Consider the following 22,669-nt stretch of genomic DNA (forward strand, 5'->3'; position numbering starts at 1 on the left):
CCATCAACCCTAGGGGCGTCCTGGTTTCCGGTTTGGGTGTGGCCGCATGGCGTGCTGTGGTGCAGGTGGCCGAAGGGGGCGTTACTGTTGCGACTGGCATCCGCATCCGGTAGATGTAGATGGAACCAAAGTTCAGAAGTTACGCATCACCCTTGCTCTACAGCCAAACATGCAAGACTCTAGTAACCCGCGAAATGATGGGATTGCGTTGCAAATCCTTAAAAGAGTCTTAAGAAGAGGTAACAGCTTTATTTTATAAATAAACTGAAGGCTGCTAATAGCTCCAGATTGTCAGTGAGGGGATACCACTTAAAGATGTTATACATTTAATAAATAATTTTGAGAGTCCACTACACGTGAGGCACTGCCTCAGATTTAATAGAATCATGTGAGTTTTAGTGCCATAGATGTCGTTAGATCATCCAGTTTGGTCCCTTAAATTTGTGGGTAAGGGGAAGGAACTTCCGGTCAGTGCAAGTGACTTGGTCAAGGTCATAGAGCTAATCACTGTTAGATTACCAGAACACATATCTAAGAAGTTCTCATATAATTCTTTTCATTTACTTCCATGTCACCTTTCTTAGAAAGCAACAATGATTTGGACACAATAACATTAGGATTTGTCTTTCACTCTAAATAACACTGTATATTTGAATAAATATCTGCAGGATTTTTTAAATTAGCATATACTTTGACTTTGGGTATTACGTAATTTTCTGTGATGTATCATATTTTTAATTAGAAGTTTTTCCTCGTGGAGATGAGGGTCTAGGCAAAACTGTATTATCCTTTGTGCCCCTCTATTCTCTTAAAATTGCACATCTTAAAATACTTGGAAGCTTTATGTTGCTCACCTATAGCATTATCCGTGTTCCTCGATCCACTTGTGAACCTTTTCCACATTAAAATGTACTTGATCTGTGTTCTATTCTTTCAAGGCTCTGCTCTAGAACTAAGATAATGCTATAGGACTGAAGATAATGAAAAGGACTGAAGAAAGCAGAAACAGAACAAAAATCAGATTATTTCAAAGTTTCTTTCCTTGTAAAGGTTAAAAAAAAAAGCATACTTCTTTATTATGCCCACTAGGTTAACTAGAATCTCCTGTTTTAAAAAAAAAAAAAAAAAAAAAAAAAACTGGCTCATTTTTTCAATATCCACTTTAATTACATGGTGCTTAGCACAAGCGACTCCATTCTGGTTTGCTCTGATGGGACCTAGTGTAGAAGGCTAGTCCAAAACAATGGCCTGCCATTACCCACACTTCTTTGTATTTTAATATCCATGAATAGAGGATGAATTTTTAAAAATAAATACAGAAAACGATGTATCTTAAAATTGAGGGCATGTTAGATTTGATAAAATATGGTGTGAATTATTTCAGGCATGTAACAAGCAACCAGATTTAACAGATTTTAATGTTTTGTCCCATATGTAAAATGGGAAAGAAAACTAGGCTATCACAGCTTTTTGACAGTGAGGCTTTATGTCATAAGAAAGTAGAATGACATATTGAGTAAACTTAAGGGAAAAATGTGTAGGCAAAAGATTTTACATTCAGCAAAACTAACTCATATACAAAAGGTACAAACTGTTATCAACAATTGATATATCAATTTGATGAGACTAGTGTTTTCATGAGCCCCTCCTGAATAATTAATTGGAGAAAGAGTGTCTGACAATCAGAATTATTAGAGAAACATTGATCTAAGGATTGACTCGGGTTCTTTACAGGGAATCATAATCTGTTATATTTATTAGCTTTTGTGTTTCTTCTAGTTTATTCTTTATTACTAATTCTCCTGAGTTCTGTCACCTCATTTCTGAGGTTTTTCTAATTCAGAATCAAGTTTTCTTCCATATCTTGTATCATTTCTCTAATGTCATTTAGCTAGTTTCAAAATAATAAATCATTTTGTAGTGCATCTTTCAGGCATGTTTTTATTATCTGTGATGATGATGTTATATTCCTTATTCTCTCTTTTCACATAATGACTTTGCATGGGATTTGAACTTGATGCTTTTTTTGTTGCTCATTTTTTTTTTTTGAGACGGAGTCTCGCACTGTTGGAGTGCAGTGGCACGATCCTGGCTCACTGCAAGCTCTGCCCGCTGGATTCACGCCATTCCCCTGCCTCAGCCTCCCGAGTAGCTGGGACTACAGGCGCCCACCACCACGCCCGGCTAATTTTTTGTATTTTTAGTAGAGACAGGGTTTCACCGTGTTAGCCAGGATGGTCTCGATCTCCTGACCTCGTGATCCGCCTGCCTCAGCCTCCCAAAGTGCTGGGATTACAGGCGTGAGTTGTTGTTCATTTTTATGTGAAATTGGTGTTCCTGAACTAATATGAGACAGGCTTCTTAGCCCTGTAAGCCTAAGTTTATCAGGAACAAAACTGTATTCTAAGAAAGTCAGGTGTATTAGTCTGTTTTCACACTGCTATAAAGAAATACCCGAGACTGTGTAATTTATAAAGGAAAGAGATTTAGTTGACCCACAGTTCCGCATGGCTGGGGAGTCCTGAGGAAACTTAAATCATGGCAGAAGGTAAAGGAGAAGCAAGACATATCTTACATGGTGGCAGGAGAGAAGTGATAGCGTGGGAAAAACTGCCACTTTTAAAACCATCATATCTCATGAGAACTCCCTCGTTATCGAAAGAACAGCATGGGGGAACCGCCCTCATGATCTAATCACCTCCCACCAGGTCTCTCCCTGGACACATGGGAATTACAATTTGAGGTGAGATTTGGGTGGGGACACAGAGCAGACCATATCATCAGGTTTACTGGCTTATTGCAAGGAGGGAGCCCACATTCAAGAAGAACCATGGGCTGCCTCACCAACAGAGGAAGAGATAGATTTATTGTAGGAATTTGGAGAAGTATGGAGTTTAGAAGGAATTGAAATGAAGTAGTGCTTTGATAGACTCAAAAGAAAGCAAGGATGTTTGTAAAGAAGTCTACACTACATCTAAACTGTTAGGAATGGCAAAAACCGCAATTACTTTTGCACCAATGTAATACAAGATGGACCCAGGGTTCTGTTTTTTGGAAATTGCGAAGTTCTGCCTCTCAGAAGTAGAAACTATTTCTCTGTGTCAATTTGACTTTAGATATTCTAGTCAAGAGTGAGATATCTCAATCTTAATAATAGGATTTAAACAGCAGAATTTTTGACAATCTTTTGATATTGTCATAAGTTCTCTATGATTTTAGAGAAAAGGGCATTGTGTGAGTAAAAAATCAGTAGTTACTCTAAGGGTGTGTGTGTGTGTGTGTGTGACATTTTAAAGCATCTTCCAGAGGGAAATATTATTTTCTATTAATTTCACAGCTGGCTTTATTTATGCCTCTTAACCCATAGCTGATGAATGGCAAAGCAGATTTTTACTTTCTTATTCTATGCTTATTTGCTTTCTCACAGGTTTTGGGAAAACTTTTCTAATTTCAGAGAATTCCCTTTTCTGTTGCTTTTGTGTGATGTTCAACAATATTATGGTTTTATTTCTTTTTTAAATTAATACATAATAAGCATATGTTTATGGGATATTTTGATATTTGCGTACATTGTATAATGATAAAATGAGGGTATTTGGGATATCCATCACCTCAAACATTGTTCATTTCTTTGTGTTAGGAACATTTCACGTCTTTCCTTCTAGCTATTTTGAAATATACTATAAATTATTGTTAACTATAGTCACCTTCTAGTGCTATCGAACACTAGAAATTGTTTCCTCTATCTAATTGTATTTTTGTACCCATTACCCAACCTTTTTCATCCTCCTTACCCCCAACCTTCCCAGCCTCTGGTAACCATCATTCTACTCTCTACAGCCATGAGATCCACTTTTTTAGCTCTCACTTATGAGTAAGAATATGTGCTATTTGTCTTTCTTTTTTATTATTATTATACTTTAAGTTTTAGGGTACATGTGCACAATGTGCAGGTTTGTTACATATGTATCCATGTGCCATGTTGGTGTGCTGCACTCATCAACTCGTCATTTAGCATTAGGTATATCTCCTAATGCTGTCCTTCCTCCCTCCCCCCACCCCACAACAGGCCCCGGAGTGTGATGTTCCCCTTCTTGTGTCCATGTGTTCTCATTGTTCAATTCCCACCTATGAGTGAGAACATGCGGTGTTTGGTTTTTTGTCCTTGTGATAGTTTACTGAGAATGATGGTTTCCATTTTCATCCATGTCCCTACAAAGGACTTGAACTCATCATTTTTTATGGCCGCATAGTATTCCATGGTATATATGTGCCACATTTTCTTAATCCAGTCTATCGTTGTTGGACATTTGGGTTGGTTCCAAGTCTTTGCTATTGTGAATAGTGCCGCAATAAACATACGTGTGCATGTGTCTTTATAGCAGCATGATTTATAGTCCTTTGGGTATATACACAGTAATGGGATGGCTGGGTCAAATGGTATTTCTAGTTCTAGATCCCTGAGGAATCGCCACACTGACTTCCACAATGGTTGAACTAGTTTACAGTCCCACCAACAGTGTAAAAGTGTTCCTATTTCTCCACATCCTCTCCAGCACCTGTTGTTTCCTGATTTTTTAATGATGGCCATTCTAACTGGTGTGAAATGGTATCTCATTGTGGTTTTGATTTGCATTTCTCTGATGGCCAATGATGATGAGCATTTTTTCATGTGTTTTTTGGCTGCATAAATGTCTTCTTTTGAGAAGTGTCTGTTCATATCCTTTGCCAAATTCTTGATGGGGTTATTTGTTTTTTTCTTGTAAATTTGTTTGAGTTCATTGTAGATTCTGGATATTAGCCCTTTGTCAGATGAGTAGGTTGTGAAAATTTTCTCCCATTCTGTAGGTTTCCTGTTCACTCTGATGGTAGTTTCTTTTGCTGTGCAGAAGCTCTTTAGTTTAATTAGATCCCATTTGTCAATTTTGGCTTTTGTTGCCATTGCTTTTGATGTTTTAGACATGAAGTCCTTGCCCATACCTGTGTCCTGAATGGTATTGCCTAGGTTTTCTTCTAGGGTTTTTATGGTTTTAGGTCTAACATGTAAGTCTTTAATCCATCTTGAATTAATTTTTGTATAAGGTGTAAGGAAGGGATCCAGTTTCAGCTTTCTACATATGGCTAGCCAGTTTTCCCAGCACCATTTATTAAATAGGGAATCCTTTCCCCATTTCTTGTTTTTGTCAGGTTTGTCAAAGATCAGATAGTTGTAGATGTGCGGCATCATTTCTGAGGGCTCTGTTCTGTTCCATTGATCTATGTCTCTGTTGTGGTACCAGTACCATGCTGTTTTGGTTACTGTAGCCTTGTAGTGTAGTTTGAAGTCAGGTAGCGTGATGCCTCCAGCTTTGTTCTTTTGGCTTAGGATTGACTTGGCGATGTGGGCTCTTTTCTGGTTCCATATGAATTTTAAAGTAGTTTTTTCCAACTCTGTGAAGAAAGTCATTGGTAGCTTGATGGGGATGGCATTGAATCTATAAATTACCTTGGGCAGTATGGCCATTTTCATGATATTGATTCTTCCAACCCATGAGCATGGAATGTTCTTCCATTTGTTTGTATCCTCTTTTATTTCATTGAGCAGTGGTTTGTAGTTCTCCTTGAAGAGGTCCTTCACATCCCTTGTAAGTTGGATTCCTAGGTATTTTATTCTCTTTGAAGCAATTGTGAATGGGAGTTCACTCATGATTTGGCTCTCTGTTTGTCTGTGATTGGTGTACAAGAATGCTTGTGATTTTTGTACATTGATTTTGTATCCTGAGATTTTGCTGAAGTTGCTTACCTTTTGCTATCTGTCTTTCTATGCCTGGCATTTCACTTAACATAATGACCTCCAGTTCCATCTATGTTGCTTCAAACTACATGATTTCGTGTTTTTGTATAGATGGCACATTTTTAAAATCCATTCATCTGTTAATGGACACTTAGATTGATTCCATATCTTGGCTATTGTGAATAGTACTGTAATAAACATGGGCATGCAGATACCTTTTAAATTTATCGAGTTCTGTTTTTGGATGTATATTCAGGAATGGGATTGTTGGATCATGTGGTAGATCTATTTTTAGATTTTTGCAAAACTTCTATACTGTTTTTCGTAGTTTTTGTACTAATTTACGTTCCCACCAGCAATGCACTAGTGTTCTCCTTTTGCCACATCCTCACCAGCATCTGTTATTTTCTGTCTTTTTGGTAATAGTAATCTTAACTGAGGTGAGATGATATCTTATTGTGATTTTGATTTGCATTTCCCTGGTGATTGGTGATGTTGAGTATTTTTTCATATGTCTGTTGCCCATTTATATGTCTTCTTTTGATAAATGCCTATTTAGATCATTTGCCCATTTTAAAATTAGATGATTTGGGGGTTTTTGCTATTGAGTTGTTTGAGTTCCTTATATATTCTGATTATTAATCTCTTGTATGAGTAGTTTTCATATATTTTCTTCCATTCACTGGGTTGTCTCTTCACTGTATTGATTGTTTACTTTGCTATGCAGAAGGATTTTAGCTTGATGTAATTCCATTTGTCTATTTTTGCTTTGACTGCCTGTACTTTTGAGGTCTTACCCCAAAAATTTTTGCCCAGACCAATGTCCTAAAGTATGTCCTCAATGTTTTCTTCTAGGAGTGTCATAGGTTCAGGTCTTACATGTAAAGCTTTAATGCATTTTGATTTTATTTTTGCCTATGATGAGATATAGCAATCTAATTTCATTTTTCTGCATATGGATATTCAGTTTTTCCCAGCACCATTTATTGAAAAGACTGTCCTTTCCCCACTGAATGTTCTTAACACCTTTGTTGAAAATAAGTTGAACTTTACTGAATTTGTTTATCAGCTTCAAGAGTATTTTGATGAAGCTTTTAAGACTTTTTAAAAAGTGTAATATCATGTTGTCTGCAAATAGGTGCAATTTCACATTCTCCTTTACAATTTGAATGCCTTTTGTTTCTCTATTCTGTACATGTTCTCTCTTCTGTTTCATTGCTCTATGTGTATGTTTTTGTACCAGTACCATGATCCTTTGTAGTATATTTTGAAGTCTTCTGTGATGCCTCCAGCTTTGTTCTTTTTGCTCAGGATTGCTGTGGCTGTTCAGGGTCTTTTGTGGTTCCATATGAATGCTAGGATTTTTTTTTTTCTATTTCTGTGAAGAATGTCATTGGAATTTTGATAGTAATTGCATTGAATCTGTGGATGACTTTTGGCATTGTGGTCATTTAAAAAATATTAATTCTTCCAGTCTGTGAGCATGTGATACCTTTTCATTTTTTGGGTGTGACCTCTTCAATTTCCTTAATCAGTGTTTCATAATTTTCCTTATAAGAATTTTTCATCTTCTTGGTTACATTTATTTCTAGGATGTATTACTCCATTTTCACGCTGCTGATAAAGACATACCTGAGACTGGGCAATTTACAAAAGAAAGGTTTATTGGACTTACAGTTCCACATGGCTGGGGAGGCCTCACAATCATGGTGGAAGGTGAAAGGCACATCTTACATGGTAACAGACAAGAGAAGAGAACTTGTGCAGGGAAACTCCCCTTTTAAAAAACCATCAGATCTCGTGAGACTCATTCACTATCACTGGAACAGTACAGGAAAGGCCTGCTCCCGTAATTCAATCACCTATCACTGGCTTCCTCCCATGACAAGTGGGAATTGTGGGAGTTACAATTCAAGATGAGATTTAGGTGAGGACACAGCCAAACTATATCATAGAGTTTCTTTTTTTGTAACCATTATAAATAAGATTGCTTTCTTGATTTCTGTTTTCACTAGTTTCTCGTTGATATATAAAAACATTACGCATTTTTGTATGTTAATTTTGTATCCTGCAACTTTACTGAGTTTTTAAAATCAGTTCTAAGAGTATTTTCATAAATCTTTAAAAGATTTCTTTATATAAGATTATGTTGTCTACAAACGGGGACAATTTGACTTTCTTCCTTGCAATTTGAATGCCTTTTATTCTTTCTCTTGCCTAATTGCTCTGGTTAGGACTTCCAGTACTACACTGAATAAGAGTGGTGAAAATGAATATCCATGTCTTATTTTAGTTCTTAGAGGAAAAGCTTTGAGCTTTTCCCCATTTAGCATAATCTTAGCCTTAGGTTTATCATATGTGGCCTTTATTGTGTTGAGTTATTTTCTTTTAAACCTAGTCTATACCTAGAAGATTTTTATTATGAAGGGTGTTGCATTTTATTAATACTTTTCCAACAACTATTGAAATGATTAAGTGGTGGGTTTTTTATTTTTTTGGGAGGGTGGGGTGCGTTGGAGTTGGAGTCTCCAACAGTGCGTTGGAGTCTCGCTCTGTTGCCCAGGCTGGAGTGCAATGGCATGATCTCGGCTCACTGCAACCTCCTCCTTCCCGGTTCCAGCAATTCTCCTGCCTCAGCCTCCCAAGTAGCTGGGACTACAGGCATGCATCACCACACCCAGCTAATTTTTATACTTTTAGTAGAGATGGGGTCTCACCATGTTGGCCAGGCTGGTGTCGAACTCCTGACCTCAGGTGATCTGCCTGTCTTGGCCTCCCAAAGTGCTGGGATTACAGGCATGAGCCACTGCACCCAGTCGATTAAGTGGTTTTTGTCCTTCGTTTTGTTGATGTGATGTGTCATGTTTATTGATTTTCATATGTTAATCCATCCTTGCATCCCTAGGGTAAATTCCACTTGATCATGGTGAATGATCTTTTTAATGTGCTTCTGGATTCAGTTTGCTGGTATTTTGTTGAGGATTTTTGCATCTATGTTCATCATAGGTATTGTCCTATAGTTTTCTTTTATTGTTGTGTCCTTGTCTGGTTTTGGTATCAGGGTATGCTGGTCTCAGAATAAGTTGAAAGAATTCTCTCCTCTTTAATTTGAAGAGTGTGAGAAGAATTGATATTAGTTCCTTAAATGTTTGATAGTACTGAACAGTGAAGCCACCAGGTCCTGGGCTTTTCTTTGATGGGACACTTTTTATTACTAATTCCATTTAATTACTTGTAGTTGGTCTGTTTGGGTTTCCTATTTGTTCTTGGTTCAATCTTGGTAGGTGTAAATGTCCAGGAATTTATTAATTTTCATTAGGCTTGCCAATTTGTTGGTGTATAGTTATTCATAATAGTCTCTAATGATCCTTTGTAGTTCTGTGGTATCAGTGGTAATATCTCCTTTTTCATTTCTGATTTTTAAAATTTGGGTCTTTTTTTTTTTTCCTTGGTTAGCCTTCCTAATGATTTTTCAATCCCAATTTTGTTTATTTCTGCTCTGGTTTTATTACTTATTTTCTTCTACTAGTTTTGAGGTTGTTTTGTTCTTGCTTTTCTAGTTCCTTGAAATGCATTATTAGGTTTATTTGAAGTCTTTCTATTCTTTTGATGCAGGTGTTTATTGCTATAAATAGCAATATATTGCTTTTTTTCAATATTCTTTTGCTGTATTCCATTGGTTTTGGAATCATATGTTTTTATTTTCATTTGATTCAAGAAATTTTTAGATTTCCTTTCTAATACCTACACTGATCCATTGATCATTCAGGAGTATGTTGTTTAACTTCCATGCATTTGTATAGTTTTGAAAGATTTTCTTGTTATTGATTTATAGTTTTCATTATGGACGGAAAAGATACTTGTTATGACTTCAATTTTTTTATATTTTTTGAGACTTGTTTTGTGGCCTAACATGTGGTCTATTCTGGAAAATTTTCCATGTGCTGATGAAAAGAATATGCATTCTCTGACTGTTGAATGAAATGTGCTATAAATGTCTATTAGGTCCATTTGATCTGAAGTGCAGTTTAAATTAAATATTTCTTTGTTAATTTTTGTGTAGATGATCTGTCAAATGCTAAGAGCAAGGTGTTGATATCCCCAACTATTATTGTATTGGAGCCTATCTCTTCCTTTATATGTAATAATATTTGCTTTAAATATCAGGGTGCTCCAATGTTGGGTGCGTATGTATTTATAATTGTTATGTCTTCTTTCTAAATTGATCCCTTTATCATTATATAATAACCTTGTCTCTTTTTGTTGCTTTTGACTTAAAGACTGCTTTATTATATAAAAGTATAGCTATTCCTGCTCACATTTTGTTTCCATTTGCATGTGGATTAGTCAGTTTTCTTACTGCTATGAAGAAATACCCAAGACTGAGTAATTTATAAAGAAATAGAGGTTTAATGGACTCACAGTTCCACATGGTTGGGGAGGCCTCACAAACATGGCAGAAGTTGAAGGAGGAGCAAGGGCACATCTTACACAGCAGCAGGCAAGAGCATGTATGCAGGGGAACTGCCCTTTATATAACCATCAGATCTCATGAGATGTGTTCACTATCATGAGAACAGCATGGGAGAAATCCACCCCAATGATTCAGTTATCTCCCACCAGGTCCCTCCCAGGATACGTGGGGATTACGGAAGCTACAATTCAAGATGAGATTTGGGTGGGGATATAATCAAACCATATCATTCCAACTCTGGCCCCTCCCAAACTTCATGTCCTCACATTCCAAAACCAATCAGGCCTTCCCAACAGTCCCCCAAAGTCTTAACTTATTTCAGCATTAACTCAAAAGTCCACAGTCCAAAGTCTTATCTGAGACAAGGTAAGTCCCTTCTGCCTATAAGCCTGTAAAGTCAAAAGCCAGTTAGTTACTTCCTAGATACAATGGAGGTACAGGCATTGGGTAAATACGCCCATTTCAAATGGAAGAAATTGGCTGAAACGACAGGGCTACAGGCCCCATGCAAGTCCAAAATCCAGCGGGGCCATATGGGTCTGCAGCAACCCCAATTCTTGCCTCTTCAGAAAAAAGAATTTGACTGAGGGGCATAAGGCAGAAAAAGAGACCAATGTAAGTTTCAGAGCAGGAATAAAAGTTTATTAAAAAGCTTTAGAGCAGGAAAGAAAGGAAAGTACGCTTGGAAGGGACCCAAGTGGGCACTGAGAAGTTCAAATGCAGTGTTTAACCTTGATTCTAGGACCTTATGGGCTGGCCCTCCTTCCCGTGTCTTGCACCTCTTTCCCATAATTCTTCCCTTAAGGTGAAATGCCTGCATGTGCAGTGCCCTCGTTACACTTGGGAGGTGAGCACAAGCAGTGTGTTTAGGAAGTTGCATGCATGCCCATTTGAGGCTTTCTTCCCTTTTCCGGTGTTGTGCCCCCGGAAGCTCATGTTCTGCCATTTTGTCTCTTAATGCATATGGCCGGGAAGTTGCTTCTCACTGGCATCTGCATTCAGTGAACACTTTAGTGCAATAGGCGTGGACTGTCAGGAAATGACCTCTTCCTGGTGTCGGATGCCAATGTTTTATAGTTACGGAACTTTTTTTTTTTTTTTTTTGAGACGGAGTCTTGCTCTGTCGCCCAGGCTGGAGTGCAGTGGCGTGATCTCGGCTCACTGCAAGCTCCGCATCCCAGGTTCACGCCATTCTCCTGCCTCAGCCTCTCCGAGTAGCTGGGACTACAGGCACCCGCCACCACGCCTGGCTAATTTTTTTGTATTTTCAGTAGAGACGGGGTTTCACCGTGGTCTCGATCTCCTGACCTCGTGATCCGCCCGCCTTGGCCTCCCAACAGAACATTTAAAAATGTATTGTTTTTACTCCATGCTCCTGAATTATTGAATATTAGCACAGAAAGGATGCTTGACCATCATCTAAATGTTCAACCCCTTGTTTCACAGAGGATGACCCAAAGACATTAAATGGCTTGAATAAATTCACATAATTGTAGATGCAGAGTCAGGACTAGAACGTAGTTTTCTTCCTAATCTAGTGTTTTTCTAGTATATTATGCCCAGACATCAAAAATTGGAACATCTGTTTTGTGGCTATCAAAAAGATTAGGAAATCCTGAGTCCTAAGGTCAGGCCTTCATGAACACAATTGGAGAGCAGCTGACCTTTCGCATTTGAAGACTGGCTTCTTTGCCCAAAGGTGTTGTAGTAACATTTGAACTAGTTGGAGGCTAACTGATGAGAACCAAGAGGAAATTCCATCGTAAAGAAAATAACCCTTTCAATAAATGTGAATAATTATCTACTTAAATTATCTATAAATTAGAATATATGTGCCATACACAATGTTTATATTCCCACCAAATTCATATGTTAAAACCTAATTCCCAGTGTCGTGTGAGGCCTTTGGGACATGAGAGCTTAGAGAACTCCCTTGCCTTTTTAGCCATGGGCAGGTGAGAAGACAGCTGTCTATAAATTAGGATGTGCACCCTCATTAGACACCGAATCTGCCAGTGCCTTAACTTTCAACTTCCCAAACTCCAAAACTGTGAGAAATAAGTTTCTGTCATTTATAAGCCACCCAATCTATGGTAGCTTTTTTTTTTTAATAAAATAGCTCTTTTTTATTGACTTTGATATGGATCATTGGAAATATTCAACAATAAATAAAACAGAGCAGGGGATGAGGAAAACAGGATCTTGCTAACATCATTCAAATGCATCCTAACCAGTGCTCAGCTTCACAACAACACGGAGAGAGGTGAGGGGGAATAGAGAGCAAATTTTAAAACACCAACAGCCAAACACCCAAGACTGCACAGAAGAAAAAGTGCTCAGGAGACTGGCTTTGAAGGGAATTCGGTGAAGGGAAGCGACTGTGTAGGAGGAAGGGAATAAACCCATGATCATCCTAAGAGGCAGGGGCTTGGAGGGGGGGCCCTGGCGCAGGCTATGCTTAAATCTGACATCCCAGAGCTCAGAACGTGCAACTGATGGCAGTTTTGTACTAGGAAGAAGCTGATGATGAGGCTGGGTGGTGGCATCACCTGATAGGCTGGGAGGGAGAACAGGAGGTGCAAAGGTGACTCACTGTCAGAGGAAATTCAGTGCTCTTTTAGTAAGAAAAAAAAATCAGTAATGTCCTAATCCTGACAAGTTGAGATTCTGCTTTGCCTGTCTTTGCCTTTTCTTCTAAGTCTTCCTCCTTTTCTTTGCACAGGTGCCAGGTAACACCCCAGGGGTGCAGGAGCTGGTGTTTTCATAACAAGAAGAGGGAGGTTGACTCTATATCAAAACTGGCTAGCCCAGTCCATGGGGCAGGCTGATCCTGGTGGCATGTAGTCACATTTGCTGCAAACCCGATGTTCATGATGGATGTAATGATACCCCCAGGGCTTTTCATAGGGGCAAGGACAGGTGCTGGTTCCTGATGACACATGCCTGGCATCCAGTGATCTTTAGCTGGACGGTGGCCCCTTCAGGGCATGGACTTCCCTGGATAAAGGAGTTTTGATCCTAACCAGGTGAGGGAGAGTGAGTTCTTTTGGTTTCTATGTTACTGGTTTTCAGATGACCTCAAAGCAAACATCCCTGTTCTAAATGTTCTCTGTGGTTTTATTCCACCTTTGCCAAGAAGCCAGAGTCACATCCAGGGGGGACTGGCCTCTAGCATGGCTTCCTGGCCACATCAGAGAATGGGATTCCATCAAAACCTCTCAACCAGCCCTTTCCCTAAAGAATCACCCAGATCTTGACTGCCCTCTCCACCTTCTTGACTTTTTTTTCTATTTTACATTCTATTTTCTCATATCTGGCTTTTCTCTCTAAGCCTAGCCAAATGCTTTGCTGAATGATGCTTGGACAAGCCAGAGTTTTAAAAGGCATTCATCCATTTATGAACTTTCTTCCAGCGCAGGATCCCTGCAGAGCACCAGAGGTTACAAATCTGCCCTCCATTCTCCCCTAAAAGGTGACTGAGGGGAGGGGAGGGGCATATAGCTCCAGCTATAGCAAATCAGTACCCTGACTCACTGGGGATACCCAGGGGGCTGGGATGTTGCTGACACCTCATGGGCCACCTTGTCAGCCTATCTTTGTGGCTTCAGGTTCAGCTCTGGGTGCTGCAGGCAGGGACCCATCTACTCCCTTCTGCCTATTAAACCTCCTCTCCAAACTTCCTGGTGTGTGTCCATGTTCTAAATTTTCCTGGCATGCAATGACGAGCTCCAGGATATATACCCCAGACAATGTAGCTGCTTCACTGGGTCAGCCAGGCAGAGCAGCAGGCAGGGCAGGTGCAGGCGTGCCCAGGGGCACTGGGTGGCGCTGTGGCCTCACTGCCTCTTCCAGTGAGTAATAGCAGCCCAGCTTGCTGATGGCCTCCAGCTGAGGCATCCAACACTTGGGGCGCCACTCAGCTCTGCTGCCTCCGCTGCTTGGGACCAGCCCAGGCCGCTGGTGCCTCTGCTGCCGCCACCACCATTATCTTCACACTTTATTGTTTGACTTAACTACTTAAGCAACAGTGACTGGAGACAAAATATAATAACTTCAAAATATAATAATAAAAGTGTATAAAATAAAATGACTTTCTAGGCTTTATGGTATAAATGCATCAGGATCTGCCTGCTAATGCAGCTAGACTGTAGTCTGTAAGAGGAAGAGTGTTCAGAATAAAACTAGAGAGGAGCATGAGCTGAGTTACTTGGGAATTTGTAAATACAACAGGTATTTCAGGTTCAAGTTCAGGGATGATAGCCTTTCCTTCTTAAGCCTATTCTTTTTTTTTTTTTAGACGGAATCTTGCTCTGTTGCCCAGGCTGGAGTGCAGTGGTCAGATCTTGGCTCGCTGCAACCTCTGCCTCTAAGGTTCAATTGATTCTCCTGCCTCAGCCTCCTGAGTAGGTGGGATTACAGGTGCCCTCCATGGCTCTCAGATAATTTTTGTACTTTTAGTATAGGGGGATTTCACCATGTTCACCAGGCTGGCTTGAACTCCTGATCAAGTGATCCACCTGCCTGGACCTCCCAAAGTGCTGGGATTACAGGTGTGAGCCACCACACCCAGCCTTAAGCTTATTCTTTCTGTCATCTTCATACACACTCATGCATACACACATCTATATGTCATTCTGTTTGTTAAAGCCTTTACTTTCATGGATGAAAATAGAAAAAAATTTGTAGGTACACATGAGTTATGTAGGAGCAATCACATTTGAAAGTAAAGACAATCTAACTAGACACTGAGGATTTAAAGATAAGCTATGCTAAGATGTGGCAAGTTAAAGGGAATAGACAACTTATATTTCTCTCCTTCTTTCCCTGATCCTCTGAAATCCACATTGCCTTATGATCTTTCCCTAGGCCATCCATGCTTCTGAATACTCCCCTTCTTTCATCTCTTCGCCCTTATACACAGTGAACAAAGGCACTCTTGGCGTGACGAACTTGCAGTCTAGGCAAGCCCAGCCTTCAACTATGACTGCAGCATTGCTCCATGAGCACACAATTGCATTTACTCTGGCGTTCTCTACTAGAACGGCAGTGGGACACTGACAATTGATTCCAACCTTGAAGCCAGAGAGGCACAGATCTGCAAACTTGTCTTGATGGTGGCAATGCAGCCTTCATATTTGTGGAAACCATATTGCACTGATATAGTAATAACATATTATTACCATAATACTATACAATAGGTAGTGAGCCGTACATTTATCACTTCAGGTGTCACATATCATCTGGTTGGCTAGCTCAGAGCAGGCATTAGTGATCTCTGCTACAGAAAATGTCTGTGGTAGGTTTTCCCAGCAGAGATAGCTGTATATATATATATACGGAGGGAAGTAGACATAAAGATAGAGAATAAGTATAAAATTTTGATATATTGACATTCAAAGCACCATGAAATCTGAGAGAAACAGTGATGGAGAATACACACTGGTTGAAAATGTGCTTAAGATTATTGTGTACTGGGTGCTCAATTTAAGGTTTCTACGTAAATATTATAGATGGCCTCATTATCTAATATGAAGACACAATCAAAGTGCTAAATATGGAGTTGAAGACCTCAGCTTCAGCTAAGGAAAGCTAAGGAGCTTGGTAAATGGAGAATTTTGCTCCTATAATCAAGTGATAGAGATTCTATCAACAGAAAGGCAAAATAAAAACTGTATTTACCACCAACCAGCAAAAATTCAAGAAAGCCTGAAGACCTGTACTTAGATCAGCTAGCTTCTGAATCCAATCCAACACTTAGTCAATGCTTTCCTTTTCAACGGTGTGGTGACTAGAGGCAAAGCTATTTGATGCATCTTCTTTGCTAGCGATCGCATCCTAGGGCAAACTTCATCACCACGTATTGGCTCTAGGTCCACAAACAATTTTGTGGAGCCATGCTTGACCACAATAGTCCCATTGAAGAAGCTGTCAAAAGAGTCATCTTCTCTCAGAATGCTCTTATCGTTTGGCATTGGATTTGGGCTAAATTTTATATTCCAGGCATTAGAGCTCCTAGCAGTTATTTACAATCTGGATAATACCCTCACTGATGTAATTAGGGATGCTTTAATGCATAGTGGCAGGGATAGGAAGTAAAGATGTGAGAGCAAATGCTAAGTCCGGGTTATCATCTCTGACTAACTGAGAATCAAAGTGTCTGTTTTCATGAACCAGTGAAATGACAGTTTTAGTATGCCAAGAGGTAAACACTACTCAAAAAATTTTTCCTACATGTTCTTTATTATCAAATAAAGATAATATAATAATAATAATAATAATAATAATAATAATAAAATTACCTGCATGATTTCTTAGCCCTCTGCTGGTGAGATTCTGTCATTATTTCTATGTCTCGGGAAATTGAAGATGAAGGTAATAGGTAAGAAATAGATTTTACACCATAAAGTTTTGTGGACAGATCTGATGAATGCTTTAAGTGCCAGATGATCCCATTACTTTTATTACTTCCACTGGACAGAAATAATGGACACTGATGACACCTAATCGCAAATTGTATTTAGTTGCTGAAAGTGTGACAGACACCATACAACTTATTTCTTAAGAGATCTCCTTTCTTCTTGCTAATAGGACCCCAATTTTGTTCAGATATGGTGCTGCCATGAGCTTCATGGCAGGCTGTTTTTCCCTAGCTCTACGCACTGAGTTATGACTGTGAAACTGTCCCTATCAACTGCATAAAATTCACCAGGGAAGAAGGGAAGGAGAGAAATAGAAATGAACCAAGCTTGCAGCACATTCAGCATTAATCATTAGGTCAGCTTGCTGTCTGACCTGCTTCCTCATGATTGTTTCCTGCCTATTGCCCCAGAATCATGTAGACCCTGTCATAAGATTATAGTTCCCCTACATAACATCTTAAGCATTGTGAAGCTTTTTTCCATTTGAGATATTCTTTCAAGTCCTGCATACCAGTGAAACGACTGATGTGAAACTACTGATGCCAGCAGGTCTGAAGGACCCCATGAGGTGCTGACTCACCAAAGAATGCAGTTTCCACATCCTGATGATTTCATCTCTCTTCTCCTGACCCATCAGCAACTTCAATCTTCCAGCCCCTAGCTGTCCACAACCCTTTAGAAACCTCAGCCCAGAACTCATCATGGAGATGGAGTTGAGGGTTTTTCCCATGTCCTCGCTCAGCTGCCCTGTAATCATTAAACTCTCTGCTGCTAACTCTGCTATCTCAGTGTATTGGTCTGTTATTGCATAGCAGGCATATGAACCTGGTGGTCCTGTAACAATTGGTCTAAAAGAATCATAATCCCAGTCCACTCAAAAGTGGATTGGCTTAGACATTGGCATGTGAGACAATTCTGAGTAATAAGTGAGGGATGGTCTTACAGATGGTTGACTAAAGAAGATTCTGCCTTTTGATGAGAACAGACACACTAACGAAATATTCCTTTTTGTGTCTTTGGGCTTCTTCTATGAGGGAGTGACACTTGCAGCTGTTAGAGGTTTCTCCTGACCATAATTATGGAGAAGCTTGAGATCAAAAACTGACAGAGTGAATATGCTGAAGTCCTAAATTCAGTGGAGTTCTGAAACAACTCAGCCTGGGATTGATTGTTATGTGAAATACTAAATGTCTTTTTGCTTAAGCCATTTTTAGTTGTGTTTTCAGTTACTTGTAGCTTAAAGCATTCTAACTGATAAAGGTAGTATTTTTCTGTATTATCTAATAAAAACATTTAGATAGCAAACTTGTATCATTTCCGCACAAAGAATTTTGCACAGCTTTGCATATTTTATTTCTCTTAGCACGTATATATATATTTACAAACTTACAAATATATATAATCTGTGTTATAAATGATATATAAATTATTTATAATTATATATAATTATATTACATATAAATTATATATTATACAGGTATATATAATATATATTTTGTATATGTATTACACATGTGTATATGTGTACATATGTCCATATACATGTATATATTCATGTGTATATTTGTGTATATACAGATACACATATATCTATTAAATTAAATATAGATATATCTATAAAATACATATTACATATACACATATATATTTCCCTGGAGTATAGGGTAGGCCTTGCTGTGTTATTCTTTAGGAACAGTGATGACATTTTATTAATTCTATCTTTTTGCAGGAGAAGGAAAAATGTTACATTGTCAAAGTCCCAAAGCCTTTCAGCCTGAAGCCAGGAACAATTGTTCAAAGTTTGTTTAGAACATCAAGGAGGGAAATCCGGATTTTACTTTAAGTGCAATGGGGAGTCATTAAGGATTTTATGTAGGTGAGTTATATTTTGATTATATTTTGAAAAGAGCATTCTAGCTGCATAGTGGAGAATTGGTTATAGGAGAGCAAGAGGGAATCGGTGAGAAGAATGTGGCTCTAATCAGGTGATAGAAGTGATGACAGATTGGACTAGATCAGTAACAATGGAGATATAAATTTGTGAAATGGAGATTTGGGAAAGGAAGAGATTTGGGAAATATTTTGCAGACTGAATCAATTAGACTTGTTGATGGGCTGGATATAAGATACCAGTGAAAGATGAATAAAGGATGAATCCCAGGTTTTGGCTTGAAAAAACTGGGCAGTGTTGGTGCCTTCATTGAAATGGGCAGAATATAGATGAGAAAGTGATTTAGGGGAGAGATAGAGAGTTCATTATAACATTACAGACTTATTTACTTGAAGATATCTAATGGCTGTGCATTTGGAGAAACCAAGTAGGAATTTGGATGTATGAATCCATAGCACATGAGAGATATCTGAGCTCAATATATAAATTTGATTATATATATTTAATTTATATATTTAATATATATAAATTTATATATAATATATAATATATAAATTTATGTTTAATTTTATATATTATATAATATATAAATATATAAATTTAATTTTATATATATATATGCATGCACGTTTTTGTGCGCACACATGTATGTACACACATACATATATAGGATTCTCTTCCAAGGGAGAGAGAATGAACAAACAAACCAAGAATCCCTAAATATGAGACCACATAAATGTCAGGTAGAAGAAGAAAAGGAAAAACACTGAGGAAAAACTGCTAGTGAGGTAGCAGGAAAACCAGGAGGAGATGGTTTCACAGAGCTAAGAGTGAACTGGTATAGGAATTTATCACTGTCCAGTTCCACTCAAGTATTGATTCTGGGCTTTCTTTTCCACACCACTAGCACTCTTCACGGTGTAGACTGATGAAAATAGGGATTTTCACATGGTATCATTCACATGGGGGCTCGACACTGTTTGAGGATGATGACTGTTTTCATGAATGATAAATGGATGATATGCAGATATCTGAAAATGGAAAGACGTCGCTAGACAGTGAGAAGAAAAACAGCAATGGGGCATCTTAGTCAGGGATGTGATTTACTTACTTGAAGAGGGAGGGATGGCCTTCAGACACTGTATAGATGGAATACTTGTGTCTCCCCACATTAATCTGTTGAAGCCGTAACCTCTAATGTGATGGTATTATAGGAGGTGGGGCCTTTGGGAGGTATTTTCAGATATGGTTGTGATGGCAGGCCCCTCATGATGGGATTAGCATCCTTATAAAAAGAGACAAGAGTGTGCTCACGCTGTCTCTCTCCCCCCTTCCCATGTGAAGATACAGCAAAAAGGCAACAATCTTCAAGCCACAATGGCCCTCACCAGAACCCAGCCATGTGGTCAGCCTGATCTCGGACTTCGCAGCCAACAGAACTGTGAGAATTAAATCTTATGTTTAAATCACTTACCCTATGGTATTTTAATTAATTAATTTATTTATTTATTTTTATTATACTTTAAGTTCTAGGGTACATGTGCACAATGTGCAGGTTTGTTACATATGTGTACATGTGCCGTGTTGGTTTGCTGCACCCATTAACTCGTCATTTACATTAGGTATTTCACCTAATGCTATGCCTCCCCCTGCAGGCCCTGGTGTGTGATGTTCCCCACCCTGTGTCCACGTGTTCTCACTGTTCAGTTCCCACCTATGAGTGAGAACATGCGGTGTTTGGTTTTCTGTCCTTGTAATAGTTTGCTGAGAATGATGATTTCCAGCTTCATCCATGTCCCTACAAAGGACATGAACTCATCCTTTTTTATGGCTGCATAGTATTCCATGGTGTATATGTGCCACATTTTCTTAATCCAGTCTATCATTGGTGGACATTTGGGTTGGTTCCAAGTCTTCGCTATTGTGAATAGTGCCACAATAAACATACGTGTTCATGTTTCTTTATAGTAGCATGATTCATAATCCTTTGGGTATATACCCAGTAATGGGATGGCTGGATCAAATGCCATTTCTAGTTCTAGATCCTTGAGGAATCACCAAACTGTCTTCTACAATGGTTGAACTAGTTTACACTCCCGCCAACAGTGTAAAAACATTCCTATTTCTCCATATCCTCTCCAGCACCTGTTGTTTCCTGACTTTTTAATGATCGCCATTCTAACTGGTGTGAGATGGTATCTCATTGTGGTTTTGATTTGCATTTCTCTGATGACCAGTGATGATGAGCATCTTTTCGTGTGTCTGTTGGCTGCATAAATGTCTTCTTTTGAAAAGTGTCTGTTCATATCTTTTGCCCACTTTTTGATGGGGTTGTTTGATTTATTCTTCTAAATTCATTTAAGTTCTTTGTAGATTCTGGATATTAGCCCTTTGTCAGATGGGTAGATGGCAAAAATTTTCTCCCATTCTGTAGGTCGCCTGTTCACTCTGATGGTAGTTTATTTTGCTGTGCAGAAGCTCTTTAGTTTAATTAGATCCCATTTGTCAATTTTGGCTTTTGTTGCCATTGCTTTTGGTGTTTTAGTCATGAAATCCTTGCCCATCCCTATGTCCTGGATGGTATTGCCTAGGTTTTCTTCTAGGGTTTTTATGGTTTTAGGTCTAACATGTAAGTCTTTAATCCATCTTGAATTAATTTTTGTATAAGGTGTAAGGAAGGGATCCAGTTTCAGCTTTCTACATATGGCTAGCCAGTTTTCCCAGCACCATTTATTAAATAGGGAATCCTTTCCCCATTGCTTGTTTTTATCAGATTTGTCAAAGATCAGATGATTGCCTTAAGCTGATAAGCAACTTCAACAAAGTCTCAGAATACAAAATCAATGTGTAAAAATCACAAGCATTCTCATACACCAATAACAGACAAACGAGAGCCAAATCGTGAGTGAACTCCCGTTCATAATTGCTACAAAGAGAATAAAATACCTAGGATCCAACTTACAAGGGATGTGAAGGACCTCTTCAAGGAGAACTACAAACCACTGCTCAATGAAATAAAAGAGGACAGAAACAAATGGAAGAACAGTCCATGCTCATGGGTTGGAAGAATCAATATCATGAAAATGGCCATACAGCCCAAGGTAATTTATAGATTCAATGCCATCCCCATCAAGCTACCAATGACTTTCTTCACAGAATTGGAAAAAACTACTTTAAACTTCATATGGAACCAGAAAAGAGCCTGCATTGCCAAGACAATCCTAAGCCAAAAGAACAAAGCTGGAGGCATCACGCTACCTGACTTCAAACTGTACTACAAGGCTACAGTAACCAAAGCAGCATGGTACTGGTACCAAAACAGAGATATAGACCAATGGAACAGAACAGAGGCCTCAGAAATAACACCACGCATCTACAGCCTATGGTATTTTACTATGGAAGCCCACCCTGACTAACATTTCGATTTAGCTCCTATGTAGTTCCCTGGTGCTTGGCAATCTCCTGACTCACTACCTTGTCACATGGTCTATCCCAAGTCAGTCCTTCTCCTCTTCCCATATCCCCCTACTCCAATATTCACCCATATGTGGCCACGTCTTCCTCCACCTGAGCTCCTTGCAGAGGAATGAACAATTGTTTGAATATTAATGAATATTAAAGTAAGTAAAAAAGAGATACATCTCCATTTGTTTTGATAGTAGGGTGATCTTTGGTGAGCTTAGGAAAAGTTTCAACCAAGTAGTCATAGCATGGTCCAAGTTAACATGCATTGAACCGGGCATGGTGGCTCATGCCTGTAATCCCAGCACTTTGGGAGGCTCAGGGGGACGGATCACTTGTGGTCAGGAGTTCAAGACCAGCCTGGCCAACATGGTGAAACCTCGTCTATACTAAAAGTACAAAAATTAGCCAGGTGTGGTGGTGCATGCCTATTAATCCCAGCTACTTGGGAGGCTGAGGCAGGATAATCACTTGAACTTGGGAGGTGGAGATTGAAATGAGCCGAGATCATGCCACTACACTTCAGCCTGGGCAACACAGTGAGACTCCGTCTAAAAAAAAAAAAATCGAGGCAAGTTAACAGGCATTGAATATTAAAAGGGAAGTAAAGAAGGGGAGTTATTTGGTGTTAACAACTCGAGAAATTTTCT

General features: G+C 38.9%; 1 long non-coding RNA gene across 2 annotated transcripts; it reads left to right on the plus strand.

Annotated features, from left to right (window-relative positions):
* The first annotated feature begins 112 nt into the window (after positions 1 to 112).
* Positions 113 to 22,135, plus strand: LOC131382536 (uncharacterized). Of its 2 annotated transcripts, none has more exons than XR_009212087.1 (4): positions 113 to 239; positions 18,396 to 18,542; positions 19,902 to 19,998; positions 21,331 to 22,135. It is a non-coding gene; the product is annotated as an uncharacterized LOC131382536 (long non-coding RNA). The 2 variants fall into 2 exon arrangements; XR_009212088.1 differs by lacking the exon at positions 113 to 239 and adding an exon at positions 13,175 to 13,273.
* The last annotated feature ends 534 nt before the right edge of the window (positions 22,136 to 22,669 follow it).

The sequence above is a fragment of the Hylobates moloch genome, unplaced genomic scaffold (genome assembly GCF_009828535.3).
Source record: "Hylobates moloch isolate HMO894 unplaced genomic scaffold, HMol_V3 SCAFFOLD_2, whole genome shotgun sequence".
Lineage (NCBI taxonomy): Eukaryota > Metazoa > Chordata > Mammalia > Primates > Hylobatidae > Hylobates > Hylobates moloch.